The sequence below is a fragment of the Mesoplodon mirus genome (assembly GCF_964341445.2).
Source record: "Mesoplodon mirus genome assembly, chromosome: 7".
Classification (NCBI taxonomy): Eukaryota; Metazoa; Chordata; class Mammalia; order Artiodactyla; family Ziphiidae; genus Mesoplodon; species Mesoplodon mirus.
The window spans coordinates 12,644,537-12,660,648 of NC_138983.1; positions in this window are offsets into that span (position 1 = coordinate 12,644,537).

Genomic DNA, 16,112 nt, shown 5'->3' on the forward strand with positions numbered 1-16,112 from the left:
TCGTTGCTGCGCGAGGCCTTTCTCTGGTTGCAGCGAGCAGGGGCTACTCCTCGTTGTGGTGCGTGGGCTTCTCAGGCTCTAGGCGCGTGGGCTTCCGTAGTTGTGGCACACGAGCTCTAGAACGCAGGCTCAGTAGTTGTGGCGCACGGGCTTAGTTGCTCTGCGGCATGTGGGATCTTCCCAGGCCAGGGCTCGAACCCGTGTGCCCTGCATTGGCCGGCGGGTTCTTAACCACTGTGCCACCAGGGAAGCCCCTCATCCCGGGGCCTTGGGCCCAAAGTCAGGGCATCTGTAGCTGTGTGGCTCCAATGCTGGTTCTACAGCCCCAGGTCTCCTCTGCTTCTCCCATTTTCTCACATCCTGGGGACATTGAGAGAGAACACTGTTGCTGCTCTTAACTTTGCTCCAGGCTGGGCTCCAGGAAGGATCTGGGCTTGATGAAGCGAGAAACTCAGACTGGAAACTGGGTATTCAGAGGACAGAGAGCCCCGGGTTGTGAGAGAGAGAGAGGGATAGAAAGAGAGACTTCTTTGGGGGTGTAGTTCTACATGGGGCGCAGGGAGAAGGTACAAGTATTTCTGGGGGCGCACACATACACATGTGTATATGTATCTTGGTGTGTACAAGAGTCAGTCTTTGGATACCTGTGTATATGTGAATCTATATTTGTAAATATGCATAAATCTGTGTGTGAGTCATCATGTATGTGTTGTGCGTACGTTTTATACATCTCTATTTATGGATATGCCTTTACGTCTGTGTCCATCTTTGAGTGTGTGTATCTGTGTAGCTTTGTACCTTATACTCCTGAATCTGTATATGCATACATATGTGTGTACCGCTGTGTCTTTGGCCAGTATCTTTGGGAGTATGTGTACATGTCAGTGTGTCTGAGCATACCTGTGTACAGGTCTACCTTTGTGCATGTATGTGTGTGTGTATCTGTACAGCTATCTGATGAAATGTGGAGTTGTTTTTTTTTTAATTGATCTTTATTGGAGTTTAACTGCTTCACAATACTGCGTTAGTTTCTGTTGTACACCAAAGTGAATCAGTCATATGCATACATATGTCCCCATATCCCCTCCCTCATGAGCCTCCCTCCCACCCTCCCTATCCCACCCCTCTAGGTCATCGTAAAGCACCGAGCTGATCTCCCTGTGCTATGCTGCTGCTTCCCACTAGCTAATTATTTTACATTCGGTAGTGTATATATGTCGCTACTACTCTCACTTAGCCCCAGCTTCCCCCTCCCACCCCGTGTCCTCAAGTCCATTCTCTATGTCTACATCTTTTTTTTTTAGATTCCATATATATGCGTTAGAATACGGTATATGTTTTTCTCTGACTTCACTCTGTATGACAGACTCTAGGTCCATCCACCTCACTACAAATAACTCAATTTCGTTTCTTTTTATGGCCGAGTAATATCCCATGGTATATATGTGCCACATCTTCTTTATCCATTCATCTGTCAATGGACATAGGTTGCTTCCATGTCCTGGCTATTGTAAATAGTGCCGCAATGAACATCGTGGTACATGACTCTTTTTGAATTATGGTTTTCTCAGGGTATATGCCCAATAGTGGGATTGCTGGGTCATATGGTAGTTCTATTTTTAGTTTTTTAAGGAACCTCAATACTGTTTTCCATAGTGGTTGTATCAATTTACATTCCCACCAGATGTGGAGTTTTTGGAACAGAAAATCCAGTTTTGCCAGATGTGCTTTGTTTCTAAAGATGCTGGAGTTGATGGAGCAGGACAGGATCGGAGAACCCCAGGGGAAGTGGCTGGTGACGAAGCAGCAGGCTTGAGTCCCTTGAACGTGAGCAGGCCTCTGGCAACAGGAGAAGGAGCCTTGACACTGCTATGAACCTCACCAGTGCTGGGCCCTGGGGACTGCCTCTAGGTGAAGAGGCCTGTCCTCAGTAGAGGGGTCTGTCCATCTGCCTTGGATAGGGATTGGGTCAGGAAGCTCTTAATCACAGCATGTCAGTCTCCCCAAGGGCATGGAAGGGGAGCTGCCTGGAGGTCAGGCTCCTACCCAAGTCCCTGCATTGTGTACTGCAACAAGCTAATCTTGATGCTGTACTTCTAGAAGCAGCAGAAGCAGTGGGGGGTGGGAAGGATGAGCTCTGCACAGGTAGCTCTGGGACTGGTATTTCTGGGACTTGCTGAATGGCAAGCCCCCTCTTATCAGCCTCCACTTATCTCCTTGGTGGGGAATGGGCTCTAGCTAATCCCAGTAACCAAATACACTGCCAGCCAAGGCCAGAGGTAGAGGGAGGGAGGAGAAAGGGGCGGGGTAGGGTGGTGCTCAGACCCTTCCAGACTGAAGCTTGCTTGAGGCAGGCCAGGGTAGAAAAGATGTCCTTCAAATATCCAGTACTGTCTGTTAGTGGGCCTCCGGTTCAACCATTATATATTCATTCCTTTGGCTGTTTAAGGCCTTTCAGACTCGAAGCCCTTGATTAAAAAGCAAATATTCTTAGTACAAGAAACTCCTGAGTGTGTTGCCTATCAATACCTCTGGAAGATTGATTGGTAACTTGCCGAGAACCAGGTTTTGTGAGGAGGAACACAGAAGGGAAAAATGTGTGTAACTGTCAGCGTGCATGGGTGGGGGGTTGTGGAGAAGAAAAGCTATTAACAAGGAGATAATGAAGCAGAGAGTGCTGTGCTCACAGTTTTCTCTTCCTGGGGACCTAGGAAGACTATATTCCCCAGTATTCCTTGCAGTCAACCTGGGCTCTGCAGCATGATACCGAGTCTGGCCAGTGCAATGTGGTTGGATGTGATACAAAGGCCAGACCTGGCCTTTATATGATCCCCTATGATCATCCATGATCCTCCAGTTCTCACTTTCCTTGCCACAGTGATCTGGGGGTCCATGTATCTCAGATGGCATAGCTGCCAGGTGGAAGGGGCTGACTGACCTACGTTGTTGTATTAAATCCTGAGGTTTCACAATTAACTTGTTACTGCACAAAAATCTGCTTTAGCCTAACACATATAGAAAAGAAGGTGCCAACAAATTCCCAGGCAGATATGGCCCAGAAGTCAAGATCCCAGACTCTGGAGTCATAACGGTCTGGGTTCAAGTCCCAGCTCTACCACTTCAGTTTTAAAACCTTACTCAGCCTCAGTTTCTTCTATAAAATGAGGGTTGAATGAGACAATGCCTGTCACACATTTAACTGATTGCTTGGCGATGGTGAGTTATCACTAAATGTTAGCTTTGATGCTGCGCTGTTAGGAATGAGCGTGGGTTTCAGGTCAAATGTCCACGTATTGCAAATTTCTTTTTCTATTTCTAGGATTAACGACAAACCGTAGCAAGCTTACCAGGGTTGGTGTGAGGGGTCACGTGATTATGTTGGTGACTGTGCTGAGTACACATGATGCAGCGGAGGTGAGTCAGTTACTGGGATCAGCCCTACGTCTTGCACAGGGAGCCATAACCTAGTTCAGCCGCGGGGAAGACAACATCAGGCTCACACATACAGAAGCTCAGGCTCGGGATGGGCTGGCAGTCTCAGGACGGGCTGATGCGCCCGTAGGAGGACCACCCCAGTCTGGAGGAAAGGGTCCCCCCAGGACGGAGCTGCCTCTGTCTCCTCCTCAGACAGTATCCCTGTGACCCCAGCCTCAGCCCATCCTCCTGAGAGCTGGATTCACCGGGGCTCCTGGTGGGAGAGCTCAGCTCTGTCTTCACTGATGTCTCTGCTGGTCAGATCTCCAGATGCTGCCTGATTGCCTAGGCCACCCAGGGGGAGGTGTTACCCCATCCTCTTGAGGATGGGGCTGGGGGTGAAGGCAGAGTGGGGAAGGTGGTGATGGGCCTCATGTGGTGTAATCTCACCCCTTCTCTCCCTGGGGTGGGGGATCAGAGGGGTTGGGCCTTCCCGAACTGCCCCCCAAGCTGCCTGCACCTTCTGTAGAGGGGCCAGCCCTCCACGTACAGTTAAGCTCGTCTCTGCTAAGACCTCATGATCAGGCCTGCGAGCCAACCTTTCCAAGGGATTTACCACGAAGCTAGTGAAACTTACACTCCAGGGCCGCTCACCTGCCTGAGCCCCTTCTAATCCTAAAAGATGACCCACATTGCATATGCTTCAGGCTTCATAAAACCTGGATCTGCTCCTGGTGAGATTTCTGGGCCTCCACTGTGGAAGAGCCCAGAAGGGGAGGGGGCGTCGGGGCAAAGGAAGACGGGGCGGGCTTGGCGTGCTCTCAGCAGCCTTCCCAGCTGCCTGTTCCTTCCTCCTTCCCTGAGTGGCGGGACACCTGCTTCTCTTTGTGCCACTAACTGTGGGACGCTGGACGAGTCATTTTCCCTCTCTGGCCTAAGTCTGCTCATCTGTAAACAAGAGAATCAGACAAGATGGTTCCTAAAGCCCCTTTAGTTTCTGACATTAGAGGACCGACCACCTCATCAGGGCCCTGCGGGGACTGGCCTGCAGACCAGCTGCTCGCCGGGCGCTGGGTCTCACCGGGCCTTTCCGTCAATGTGCTGGAGGAGACTTGCTGACCTCCTGGAACAGGGCACCAGGTTGGGGAATCCTGTCCCGCCCTGGGGGAGCCTAATTGGGCTCCCGGAGTGAGGGGCCTGGAATGTGTATGAGCACGTGGAGGTCCCCGAGAAAATGAGAATGGTCTCTTCTCTCGCTTGGGGTGAGGGAAGGAAAAATTCACTGACAGTTACGCCTCCTATTTCCTTCTGAATTTGGGACCCACCCATGTCAGAGAGAGACCCCGTACCCCAGTCCTACTGATCTCCCCTAAAACGGGGCCTGCCTGCGTTCCTGGGGACAGCATGGGGCTTACTCTTGACTAAGCTGAAACTAATCATGGTCAAGGTGGAGGAGGCTGAAGCAGCAGGGCAGACGGCCCCCGGGGGTTCATTCTCTCCTTGTGGGGTGTGGGCGGTGGAGTTAGTCAGACGTGGGTCCAAATCCCAGCTCTCTCGCTTCCTGGCTGTGTGGCCTGGGGCAAACGACTCAGTCTCTCTGAGCCTCAGTGTATCTTCAAAATAGGGAAGCTAATATCTACCTCGTAGGATTATTCTAAGGATTAAATGAGATAATGTGTGTGAAAGTGCCTGGCATTTGGGAGGCCCTTGTGGCCACTAGCTATTCCTATTATTAGCTCTACTTTTCGGAAGGGGATGACTCAGGTACCACTGCCCTGGGGGTCCTGGGAAGCACAGAGGGGTGAGGCGAGGGGGGAAGGTGAGACTGAGGTCTTAGTGGGAACAGGACCTGTCTGTAGAGCAGTGGGAGGGCCAGACACCTGGTCCCGGCTGTGGCCTCAAGGGGTGAGCAGCAAAAATGAGAGCTTCTCCTCTCTCCCATCCCCCCTTGCCCAGGTGGGACCCTCTGTTGGGAGGCCTGGAGCCCAAGGGTGAGAGTGGGGCCCACAGAAGAGGCCCTAGTGGCCAATGGAGTAGGCGCCTGAGTCCGTGGACTGCTTCTCCTCTGTGGTCTGGTCGCTGGGGTACACCGGGTTGGCCGAGGCCGTGACCTGCAGCGTGGTCTCGTTCACCTGCAGGCAGAAGGGCTGGCATGATCGTGCTCTGACTGTGGGCAGGGTCCTCCTCTGGGCCCCCGTGGGACAGACTCAGCCTTTGGGGCTCACAGCCCGGTCATAGGGGAGCTAGAGCGAGTCTGTGACCCCAAGACTCTTCCCATGCACCTCAAGGGCAAACAGACCTGAGCCAACCAGTAGCAGGATTTGTCCCTCCCCGAAGCAAAGAGGGGACCGTGAGTGGATGCGGACGATGACCACAGAGCCCACTCTTGGCCAGACCCCCTCTTGTCGGGATCCCCAGTACGCACTGAGGCCCAGTGAACTCCCCTTCAGAGGCCCCCAGAAAGTGGGTCCCTGAGAGTCTGGGGTCCAGCTCCCCTCTTCCTCTCGTGGGTGCACCCCCCCCGCCGACTCACCTCCTCAAACTTCTTGGCTTTGTACTGGTCGGCCCCCTTGAGGAAGTTGAGCAGGATGATGTCGCAGAGGACAGTCCCCTGGAGGAGGAGAGCAGGGCGGCTCAGAGGGGCTGCAGGGTGGGAGCGGGGCGGCGGGAAGCACGGGCAGCGGGCAGGACTGCCCTCGGGGTCGGGGTGAGTCCTCCAGAGACACCTGACTGATGGTTCCTCTTAGGAAAACATCGAGGGGCTTTGCAGAATATCTCCAGAACCCACCTCCCCAGCTCCTGGGGTGAGCCCAGACCAGAGCGCAGAGGGAGGACTTGGTGGGAGACGCAGAGGGACCGCGGGGGTCCAAGTCCCTGGGGACGGGGCTCTGTCCCCACCTTGCCAGCGGGGCTCTGTTCCTCGACCGGGCTCTCGGGTCTGGGGACCCTGGAGTCTCCTTGCCCCCCTTCACGGTGGCAAACGGGGACTTTGTAGCAGCGGGGGGGCTGCCATGGAGGGAGTGAGCTCTCCAGGACTGGAGATGTTCACGCAAGGGCTGGCCCAGCAGGGAGGTGAGGGCGAGGGGTTGGGCTCACGGTCTGGGAAGGAGAGGGTCACTGCTTGCCCAAACCCTGCCAGCCCGGGCTGCACCCTGAGTGGCCTCCGGACTGAACCCAGAGGGGCTGCACTCACCACTCCCACAGACGTGAAGGCTGCCACGGAGCTGATGATGGTGGGAATGATGTCAAACTTGCCAGCCTGTGTGCGCAAAGACCCGGGTGAGTGGGCACAGCTCCAGCAGGGCCGGGGCGAGGCCTGACGTGGAGCTTGGACTCCCAGCCAGGGAGACCCTGGAGCCAGGAGGGCTCTTGGTGGATCAGCAGGCCTCACCTGCTGTGGACATGTGACCAGCGAGGGTCTCAGAGCTGGTCAGTGGCAGGACCCTGCCCCCAGAGGAGCCTCTTTAGGGCGCAGGATGGGTCCGGGTTTCCTCCCCTATCCCCCGTGTCTGCCTGGCCCAAGCACTCACATTCCCATACACCAGCACGTCGAAGCGGATGCCAAAAGCCTTCAGAAGCGTGCGGTACTCACTGCCGTTCTCCATCTTGTAGTACTTGGCAAACCTGGAGGCCAGAGGGGAAGGTGGGTCCCACTGTGGGCTCCTGTCTCTCTTGCCTGAAAATCCAGGGGCCTCTAGAGCCCTATGACCCTCACCTACCGAGCAACCCTTACTGATGGTTTGGTGGGACACCCGCCGTGGTCCTCCCTGTGTGGTGAGCTGAACCCCTGCACAGGCATCACCTTGGGGGTTTGTTAATAAGGCAGATTTCCAGGCCCCACCCTGAACCCATGGCATCAGCATCTGTGTGGGTAGAGCCCAGGACTCTGTCTTTTACTGTGTTTTTTTTTTTTTTTTTTTTTTTTGCGGTACGCAGGCCTGTCACTGTTGTGGCCTCTCCCGTTGCGGAGCACAGGCTCCAGATGCACAGGCTCAGTGGCCATGGCTCACAGGCCCAGCCGCTCCATGGCATGTGGAATCCTCCTGGACTGGGGCACGAACCCGTATCCCCTGCATCGGCAGGTGGACGCTCAACCACTGCGCCACCAGGGAAGCCCTCTGTCTTTTAAATAATTTCCCTAAATGATTCTGACGTGTATGAAAGTTGGAGCCCAGCTGGACTCCAAGCTTCTTCAGTTCTCTTTGTTTGGGTATCCCAGGGCCCGGCAGGGGCTCCTCTCTCCACAGGCTTCTCAGCCTATTGGGTTCAAAACCTTGTTCTGCCACATGTCAGCTGTGCAACTTGGGCCTGTTGCTTAACCTCTCTGATACTCGATTTCCTCATTTGTGAGTGGGAATAATACAGAAGTCCCGCTTCAAAGGGTTGCCATGAAAATGGAATGAAACCACATGTGTCAGGGGTTTAGAATAGTGTCTGGAACAACGTAAGCACCCAGGAAATGCTCACGTTGATTTCTAGAGCAGTTTCTAGAGCAGTTTCAAAAAGTGCCTTTAGACACCTCATCTCACACACATGTGGGATAGGGATGTGACTGCTCTGTTTTTCAAATGAGGCTCCAGGGGTTCAGTGACTGGTCCAGGGTTACCCAACTGGCTGAGACCTGGGGCTGGATTTGCCCCAGTTCAAGGATTTGTCCCCTGTACCTTCTCTGCCTGGGCTGCTGGCTGCCAGGAACCGTGCTGGAGACTGATAAGAATGATCGCATGTAATTCTCACCAAACACAGTGAGGTGGGTGTTCATACCCCCACTTGGAAGATGCCTGTGGGGTGAAGGGACCCGCCTGTAGTCTCACAGTCAGTAAGGATTCGAATTGCATTTGGCTTTTGGCTTCTAAAGCCAGTGCGTTTCCCCTTACACGGCTCTGCCCACCACGGGCCAAACTCTAACATTAGCAAAGTGCAATCTCTTTGGGCTACTGTCCCAAAGGTGTAACACAGGCTCCTGAGGCCAGCATCCCAGGAAGGTGGTGAGGATTGAGGGGGAGGATGGTCGAGAACGAGCTCAGAAACCTCCGTAACTGTGTGGCATGGACATCGGTCTCATTCGGTGCCTCCCTTTCAGTGTTTCCAGTCCCCAGAGATTCCCAGGCCAGTCCCAGGCCTCTCCCAGCACAAAGAGGGCATCTGAGAAACTCCTTCCCTGGAAGTGTTCCGTGATTGACGTGACACCCCTCCCAGGGCTGTTTGCCTTCGAAACTGTCCAGCAGGGAGAATGAAGTGCTGAGCCCAAGGGGATGAATAACGGAGAGCTCACGGGCAGAGGAGGAAGGTCATTTGTGGCGGGGAAGAGCCTCCTTAAACTGTAAGTATCGGCCACTGTCTGCTCTGGCTGCCAGGGAACTTTGGGGTCAAGCAGAAATGGGTTTAAATCCTGGCTGCACCACTTGCTGGCGGTGTGGGGCCTTTTAGGGGACTTAGCCCTCAGGGTTTGACTTCCCACGCCTATAAAATGGGGGTGCTCAGGCCCCCTTTGCAGGTCTGTTAGCGAGAAGGCTGAGCCCTGAGACCAGCCCTTCGAGGCAGGTGCTCCCCTGATTCCCACGTTGGACATTTTGCCTGCCCCTCCACACCCAGGCTCGGCCCTTCTCTGCGGGGCCTGGGAGCCTGGTCTGCAAAGACTGCTTCCTCCCTGCGCTCTGGTTCCAGCTGGGTTCAGCCAGTGGGAGGCACCCACAGGAAACCAGACGGTGGGAGGGAAGAAGGGCGAGGGCTTTTCCTCTCCCAGTTCCTCTGCTGGGCCTCTAACAAAGCTGACTTCCCTCCTGAGGCCCAGAGCCTGTCGGGCGCGCCCCTCTCCAGTCCTGTGACTGCTCTCTCCCCTTGCCCTGCCAGCTTAGCTGGTAGCAGCCTTCCTGTGGTGGCCGCTCTGGTCCTGCCCCAGGCTCCTAGCTTCCTTTAAACTGCCTGCACCTTTGCACACAGCCGTCCCTTTTTTTTTTTTTTTTTTTTCTTTTTTTGGCGGTACGCGGGCCTCTCACTGTTGTGGCCTCTCCCTTTGCAGAGCACAGGCTCCGGACGCGCAGGCTCGGCAGCCATGGCTCACGGGCCCAGCCGCTCCGCGGCATGTGGGATCTTCCCGGACCGGGGCACGAACCCGTGTCCCCTGCGTCGGCAGGCAGACTCTCAATCACTGCACCACCAGGGAAGCCCAGTCGTCCCTTTTGAGACCACTGACTGTTTCCTCCCAGGACACTGACCCTTACCATCCCCGTTTTTACAGAGCAGGAAGCTCAGGCCTGGAGAGGTTTAGCTGGGTCAGGAAGGAGTGCAGGGGGAGGGCGACCCATCTTCTGTCTTGCCTGTGCCTGAGCAGGGCTGTCGCCGCGTGCCCGAGTAAAGCACCTGTTACCTGGCTAAGGCCTTAAAAAGGCCTTCCCTGGTGGCGCAGTGGTTGAGAGTCTGCCTGCCGATGCAGGGGACGCGGGTTCGATCCCTGGTCCGGGAAAATCCCACATGCTGTGGAGCAACTAAGCCCGTGCGTCACCACTACTGAGCCTGCGCTCTAGAGCCCGTGGGCCACAACTACTGAGCCCCTGTGCTGCAACTACTGAAGCCCGTGCGCCTAGAGCCCGTGCTCCGCAACAAAGAGTAGCCACCACAATGAGAAGCCCGCGCATCGCAACAAAGAGTAGTCCCTGCTCGCCTCAACTAGAGAAAGCCCGCGCGCAGCAACGAAGACCCAACACAGCCAAAAAATTTTTTTAAAAAAGAAAAGAAAGACAGACAGAGATAGAGACAAAGACAGAGATAGAGACAATTACAGAGAGAAAGAAGGAAGGAAGGAAAGCTGGGAGGGAGGGAGGAAGGGGAAAGGAAAGGGAGAGAAGAGAAGAAGGGAAGGAAAGAGGGAAGGAATGAATGCATGTTTGAAGGAAGGAAGGAGCCTCTTTAACCTTCCACCACCCTGAGATTTCCGTTCCCCACCCGCAGGGACTTGCCTGTGGAAACCTCAGGGTGACTTGAGCCAGGAGGCTTTGGAGAAGTTTGGGGTATTTCTGGGAGTATCATGTTGGGGGAGGTGATGAAATAAAATTTATATTTTACGACAAGAAAGATTTAAACATAAAAATGTTCTCAGCCCATCTGGGCCTCCTCCCTCTCCTAATGAAGATGTGTGTTGTGCATCTGCATTAATCAGACCTCCTTAGGAGATAACCTTCCTTCTTGATCTTGTAAGGGGTCACAATGACCCACGACCCACTACTCACTGTACGTGTAGATCTGGATGGTGTAAACTGTCAATAATACGTCATTTGACATATAACCCTTTGTCTCAAAAACTGATGTCATTGCTTTGATCCCTAACAGGTGGAACAGACCTCAGAACTTTCTGAAAGACTGTCTCCTGGGTTATAACCCTCAGGTTGGCTCGAATAAAATTTTCCATTTCTGGAACTTCCCTGGTGTCCTGGTGGCTAAGACTCCATGCTCCCAATGCAGGGGGCCCCGGTTCGATCCCTGGTCAGGGAACTAGATCCCACATGCCACAACTAAGAGTTCGCATGCTGCACCTAAAACAAAGATCCCGCACGCTGCAACTAAAAAGATCCCGCATGCCATAACTAAGACCCAATGCAGTCAAATAAATAAATATAAAAAAATTAAAATTTCTATTTTCTTCTTAGATTGACCATTGATTAATTTCTTTGTCAACAAGGGGATGGAAAGATGCATCCATCCTTAGCATCAGAATGCTGTCCCTCCACAGCCGGTCAAGAGAGAGGAGGTCTATCTGGGGGGAAGACCCTGAGGTACACAAACCCTCTCTCACCGCAGGATCCCTCAGTCATCTCTAGGAGTCTTTCTGGGGCCTGACAGAAGCTGCTTCAGGGTTGGTGTTTGTGTCCAGCCTGGCGCTAGACCAGCAAACGTGAAAGCCCATTACGCCAATCACCATGACCAACTGCCTTTCCCACTCATTACCAAATCAGCGAGTCAGCTTGTATCCATAGGCCCTCACTGCACAGGCACTAGCTCCCCTGCTGTTTCTGTGAGACCCCAGTTCAGGGCTCTTCCCACCAACTGAACCTCCATCATGGCTCTGAGCTTCCAGCTGGGAGAGCAGAGCTATATCCCCAGGTGCTCAGGACCTGGCTCCTCTTGGTGGTGTCTGTGACTGGTCCCATGCAGTGTTGAGTACGTCGAAGATGCTCAGAAAATATCTGCTCATTAGAATTCTTTTTTTTTTTAAATTAATTAATTTATTTATTTATTTTTGGCTGTGTTGGGTCTTCGTTTCTGTGCGAGGGCTTTCTCTAGTTGCGGCGAGCGGGGGCCACTCTTCATCGCGGTGAGCGGGCCTCTCACTGTCAAGGCCTCTCATTGCGGAGCACAGGCACCAGACGCGCAGGCTCAGTAGTTGTGGCTCACGGGCCCAGTTGCTCCACGGCATGTGGGAACTTCCCAGACCAGGGATCGAACCCGTGTCCCCTGCATTGGCAGGCAGATTCTCAACCACTGCGCCAACAGGGAAGCCCCTAGAATTCTTTTTTTCAAGTTCCGTCGTTTGCCAGTCCATGAAATTTGGACCATCACTTAACCTTTCTGAGCCTTGCTTTCTCTATTTCTAAAATGGGGAGAGTATTTAGGATTGTTTGTTCAGGACCTACCATGTGTCAGATTAGATTCTTGTACAACCACCTACTCAGTGAGTCCTCCCCAAACCCTGTGAGGTTCTCATCCTTAACTTGCAGATGGGCAGACAGAGAACGGGAGATGAGGCACCTACCAAGCTCACGTGGTGGGCCAGCTCACGAGTGACAGAGCCAGGAATGGCCCCAGGATCCTTTGAATCCCAAGGAGCACATTCTTCATATTTCCTGTATTATCACCTGCCCCACTAACTTACAGGGTGGCTTGAGTGCCACTCACGTTGCTTTGAGCTAATTAGTCACCACTACGGGGAAGTGAGGTGTGGAGGATAAGAGCTCAGGCTCTCCGTTCAAATCCTGGCTTTGATGCTTACCTGGTAGGCAACTTCACCATCCTGAGCCTCAGTCTTTTTGTCTATAATTTACAGATGACAGTGGTACTTGTCTGATACAGTTGTTTAGAAGATTAAATGCTATGGAACACGCAAAACACTTAACACGCAGAAAGTGCTTCCTGGGACTTCCCTGGTGGTCCATTGGTTAAGACTGTGCTTCCATTGCAGGGGGGCGGTTTCCATCCCTTGTCAGGGGACTAAGACCCCATAGGCCACGCAGTGTGGCCAAAAATACTTAAAAAAGAAAAGAAAGAAAGTGTTTCTCAAATGCTAAATGCTGCTGTTGTTATTGTCCTTAAAATTCCTGCTTAAGATCTCACGTCAGGGAGCATCTGCTCAACTCATCTTAAACAAAACTTTCTTTTCATCATTCATGCGCTTATTCAGCAGACACGAATTGAGCCTTTGGTATGTTTCCAGGACACTGCAGGTACCAGAGGTACACAGGTGAGAAAGGCAACGCTGCCAGTCTTCTGGGGAGACAGCAAGAAGACAGTTGCCATGAGATGGGATAGGGGCAGGGCTTGAGTTAAACCCCATGAGGTTCCTTTCTACTTCTCTCTGGGAGAATCAGGGCAGGCTTCCTGGAAGAGTTGATCTTTGGCTGAGACTTAGTAGAAGAGGAGGGTTTGCACAGTGGTTAGAGAGGAAAGGGCATTCTGGGCAGAGGAAATGGTATCTGAGAGCTCACAGAATATTAGGGAAATAGCAGGGCGTTCAGTATGATTGGAGCAGAGTGGTGTGTGTGTGTGTGTGTGTGTGTGTGTGTGTGTGTGTGTGTTTGGAGAGTTGAGGTTGTAGACCAGTGGCTCTCAACTAGGGGGCAAGTCTGCCCCCAAGGGGACATGTGGCAACATCTGGAGATATTTTTGATCGTCACAACTTGGGGGAAAGGTACTACTGGCATCTAGAGGGTGAGGACATTGTGCTAAACACCCAACACTGCACAGGACATCCCCCTGCAACAAAGAAGCATCCAGTTCCAAATGTCAATAGTGCTGAAGTTGAGGTAAGGAGGGGCCAGATCAGGAAGAAAGTATTTGCCCAAGAGCAAGAAGAAGTAATTGAAAAGTGTTTGTGTGATGAGCTCTGGGTTTTAGGAGCTCATTTTGGCAGCAGACAGACAATGTATCAGAGACGTGGGGGTGAGGGGTGGACTTCCCTGGTGGCGCAGTGGTTAAGAACCTGCCTGCCAATGCAGAGGACATGGGTTCGAGCCCTGGTCCGGGAAGATCCCGCGGAGCAACTAAGCCCGTGCGCCACAACTACGGAGGCTGTGCTCTAGAGCCCATGTGCCACAAGTACTGAAGCCTGCGTGCCTACAACCCATGCTCTGCAACAAGAGAAGCCACTGCAATGAGAGCACTACAGTGAAGAGTAGCCCCACCGCTCGCTGCAACTAGAGAAAGCCCGCACACAGCAGCGAAGACCCAATGCAGCCCAAAATTTAAAAAACAAATAAATAAATAGATAAATTAAAAAAAAAAAGAGATGGGGGAGGTTATGGTAAGAGGAGGAAGGGAAAGTGATTTGAGAGCCACTGAAGTGATCCAGGTGAAAGACAGTCAGCAGTTGGTTAGGAGAGCAGCAGGGGAAGTGGGGTTGGGTGGGTAGACGAGATGCGGAAGGAGGACCACTATGACCGTGAATGTGTGGTGATGAGAAGATTGTGGAAGGTGGCCCCAGAGTCCCGGCTTGGGGGTTTGGGTGCAAGGTGATGATTCCCCCTGAGAAAGGGACCACAAGAAGAGGAGCAGTTTTGTGTAGGGGTGTGTGTGTGTGTGTGTGCACGTGTGTATGTGACGAGTCAGTCTGACATGTTGAATTCATAATGCGCATGGGACATCCAAGTTGGGAGGCTTATTTGGTGGCTGTATATGTGAGTCTTCAGTTGTGGACCAAACCTGGTGAGGAGCAGGTCTGGAGCTGGAGATGAAGGTTTGGGAGTGATCTGTATATATTGCATAGCTTGAGATGCGGGGGTGGATGAGATAACCCATGGAGCATGTGTAGAGTTAGGAAAAAAGGGTACCAAGAAACCAGGGGATTGGGCTTCCCTGGTGGCGCAGTGGTTGGGAGTCCGCCTGCCGATGTAGGGGACACGGGTTCGTGCCCCGGTCCGGGAAGATCCCACATGCCGCGGAGTGGCTAGGCCCGTGAGCCATGGCCGCTGGGCCTGCGCATCCGGAGCCCGTGCTCCACAATGGGAGAGGCCACAACAGTGAGAGGCCTGCGTAGCGCAAAAAAAAAAAAAAAAAGAAAAAGAAACCAGGTGATGGCCAACATTTAAAATTCCAGAAGAGGAAGAGGAGCCCACCAGCAGAAATTGGGAAGGCATGGCTAGAGAAGTTGTTAAGAAAAGAGGCTGTTTTTAAGAAGGAGGAAGTAAAGAGGTATCAGGCACTGCAGAGGTCAAAGAAGACAAGAACTGAAGAATGTCTGTTGGGTTTGGCAATTAGGTGGTCAGTGGGGACCTTGGCAAGAGTAGTTTCCGTGGAGCAATGCGGGGTGGGCAGAAACCAGATTACTATGGTGTAAGGAGTCGAGGGGGTTGACGAACTGGCCAGCAAGTCTACACTGCTCATTGGAGGAGCTTGGCTTTGGTGCCGAGAAACGAACCCACCTCGTTCTTTGACAACCTCCAGGAAACACCAATCCTCCATATCCTGGCTCAAATTCCAGCAGTTCAGGGCCATGGTTTGGCTCCTAGAATGCCTCCTACTTCTCTTCTGCCTCTCCTCTCCTGTCTGTCAATCCTTCAGAGCCCAGGCCAAGGAACGCCTTTACAAGGAAGCCCTCTCTGCCTGCCCTTGCCCTTAATGTGACTCTGGTAGCCCGGAAAATTGGTATCTTCTAGCAAGTGAAAGTTTTATCCTTCTAAGTGTCCACTCAATACAGTGCCTTGTTTTACTAAGAGGTTCATTTTGTTTGTCTTGCTTTATCAGTTACATGAAGCCTCCCTGAGATTAGAGACCACCTCTGAGTATTTACTGAAAGAATGAATGTATGACCCAGCGCACAGAGCCTGGCCCACGACTGTGTCCATGGCAGGTGGGGCTCAGAAAGACACCTGTAGAATTGAAATGAATGGACTTTGACTTTAACTCAGCTGGACTTTCTCCAGGAAGTAAATTTCAAGTTGATTAATCAACTAATTGAAAAACTCCTTCTATGATCTGGGTAGAGTTCTAGACAGTGAGCAAGAAAGATGAGGTCCCTGTTTTCTTAGAACTTACTTCCTACTGGGAAAGACAGACAGTAAACAAGAAACCAGTGAAAGAGCAAGATTGTATCACTTTGGCAACTGTTCTGATGGAAGTAAATGAATGATGTGCACCAGTGTAACTAGATATGCGAATGGGTTGGGTGGGCTTTTTAAAAAAATTAAATTAATTAATTAATTAATTACTTAATTTTACTTTTGGCTGCGTTGGGTCTTCATTGCTGCGCGCGGGCTTTCTCTAGTTGCAGCAAGCAGGGGCTACTCTTCGTTGAGGTGCATGGGCTTCTCATCGTGGTGGCTTCTCTAGTTGTGGAGCACGGGCTCTAGGCGCACGGGCTTCAGTAGTTGTGGCTTGTGGGCTCTAGAGCGCAGGCTCCGTAGTTGCAGCACAGGGGCTTAGTTGCTCTGCGGCACGTAGGCTCTTCCCTGACCAGGGCGCGAACCCGTATCCCCTTCATAGGCAGGTGA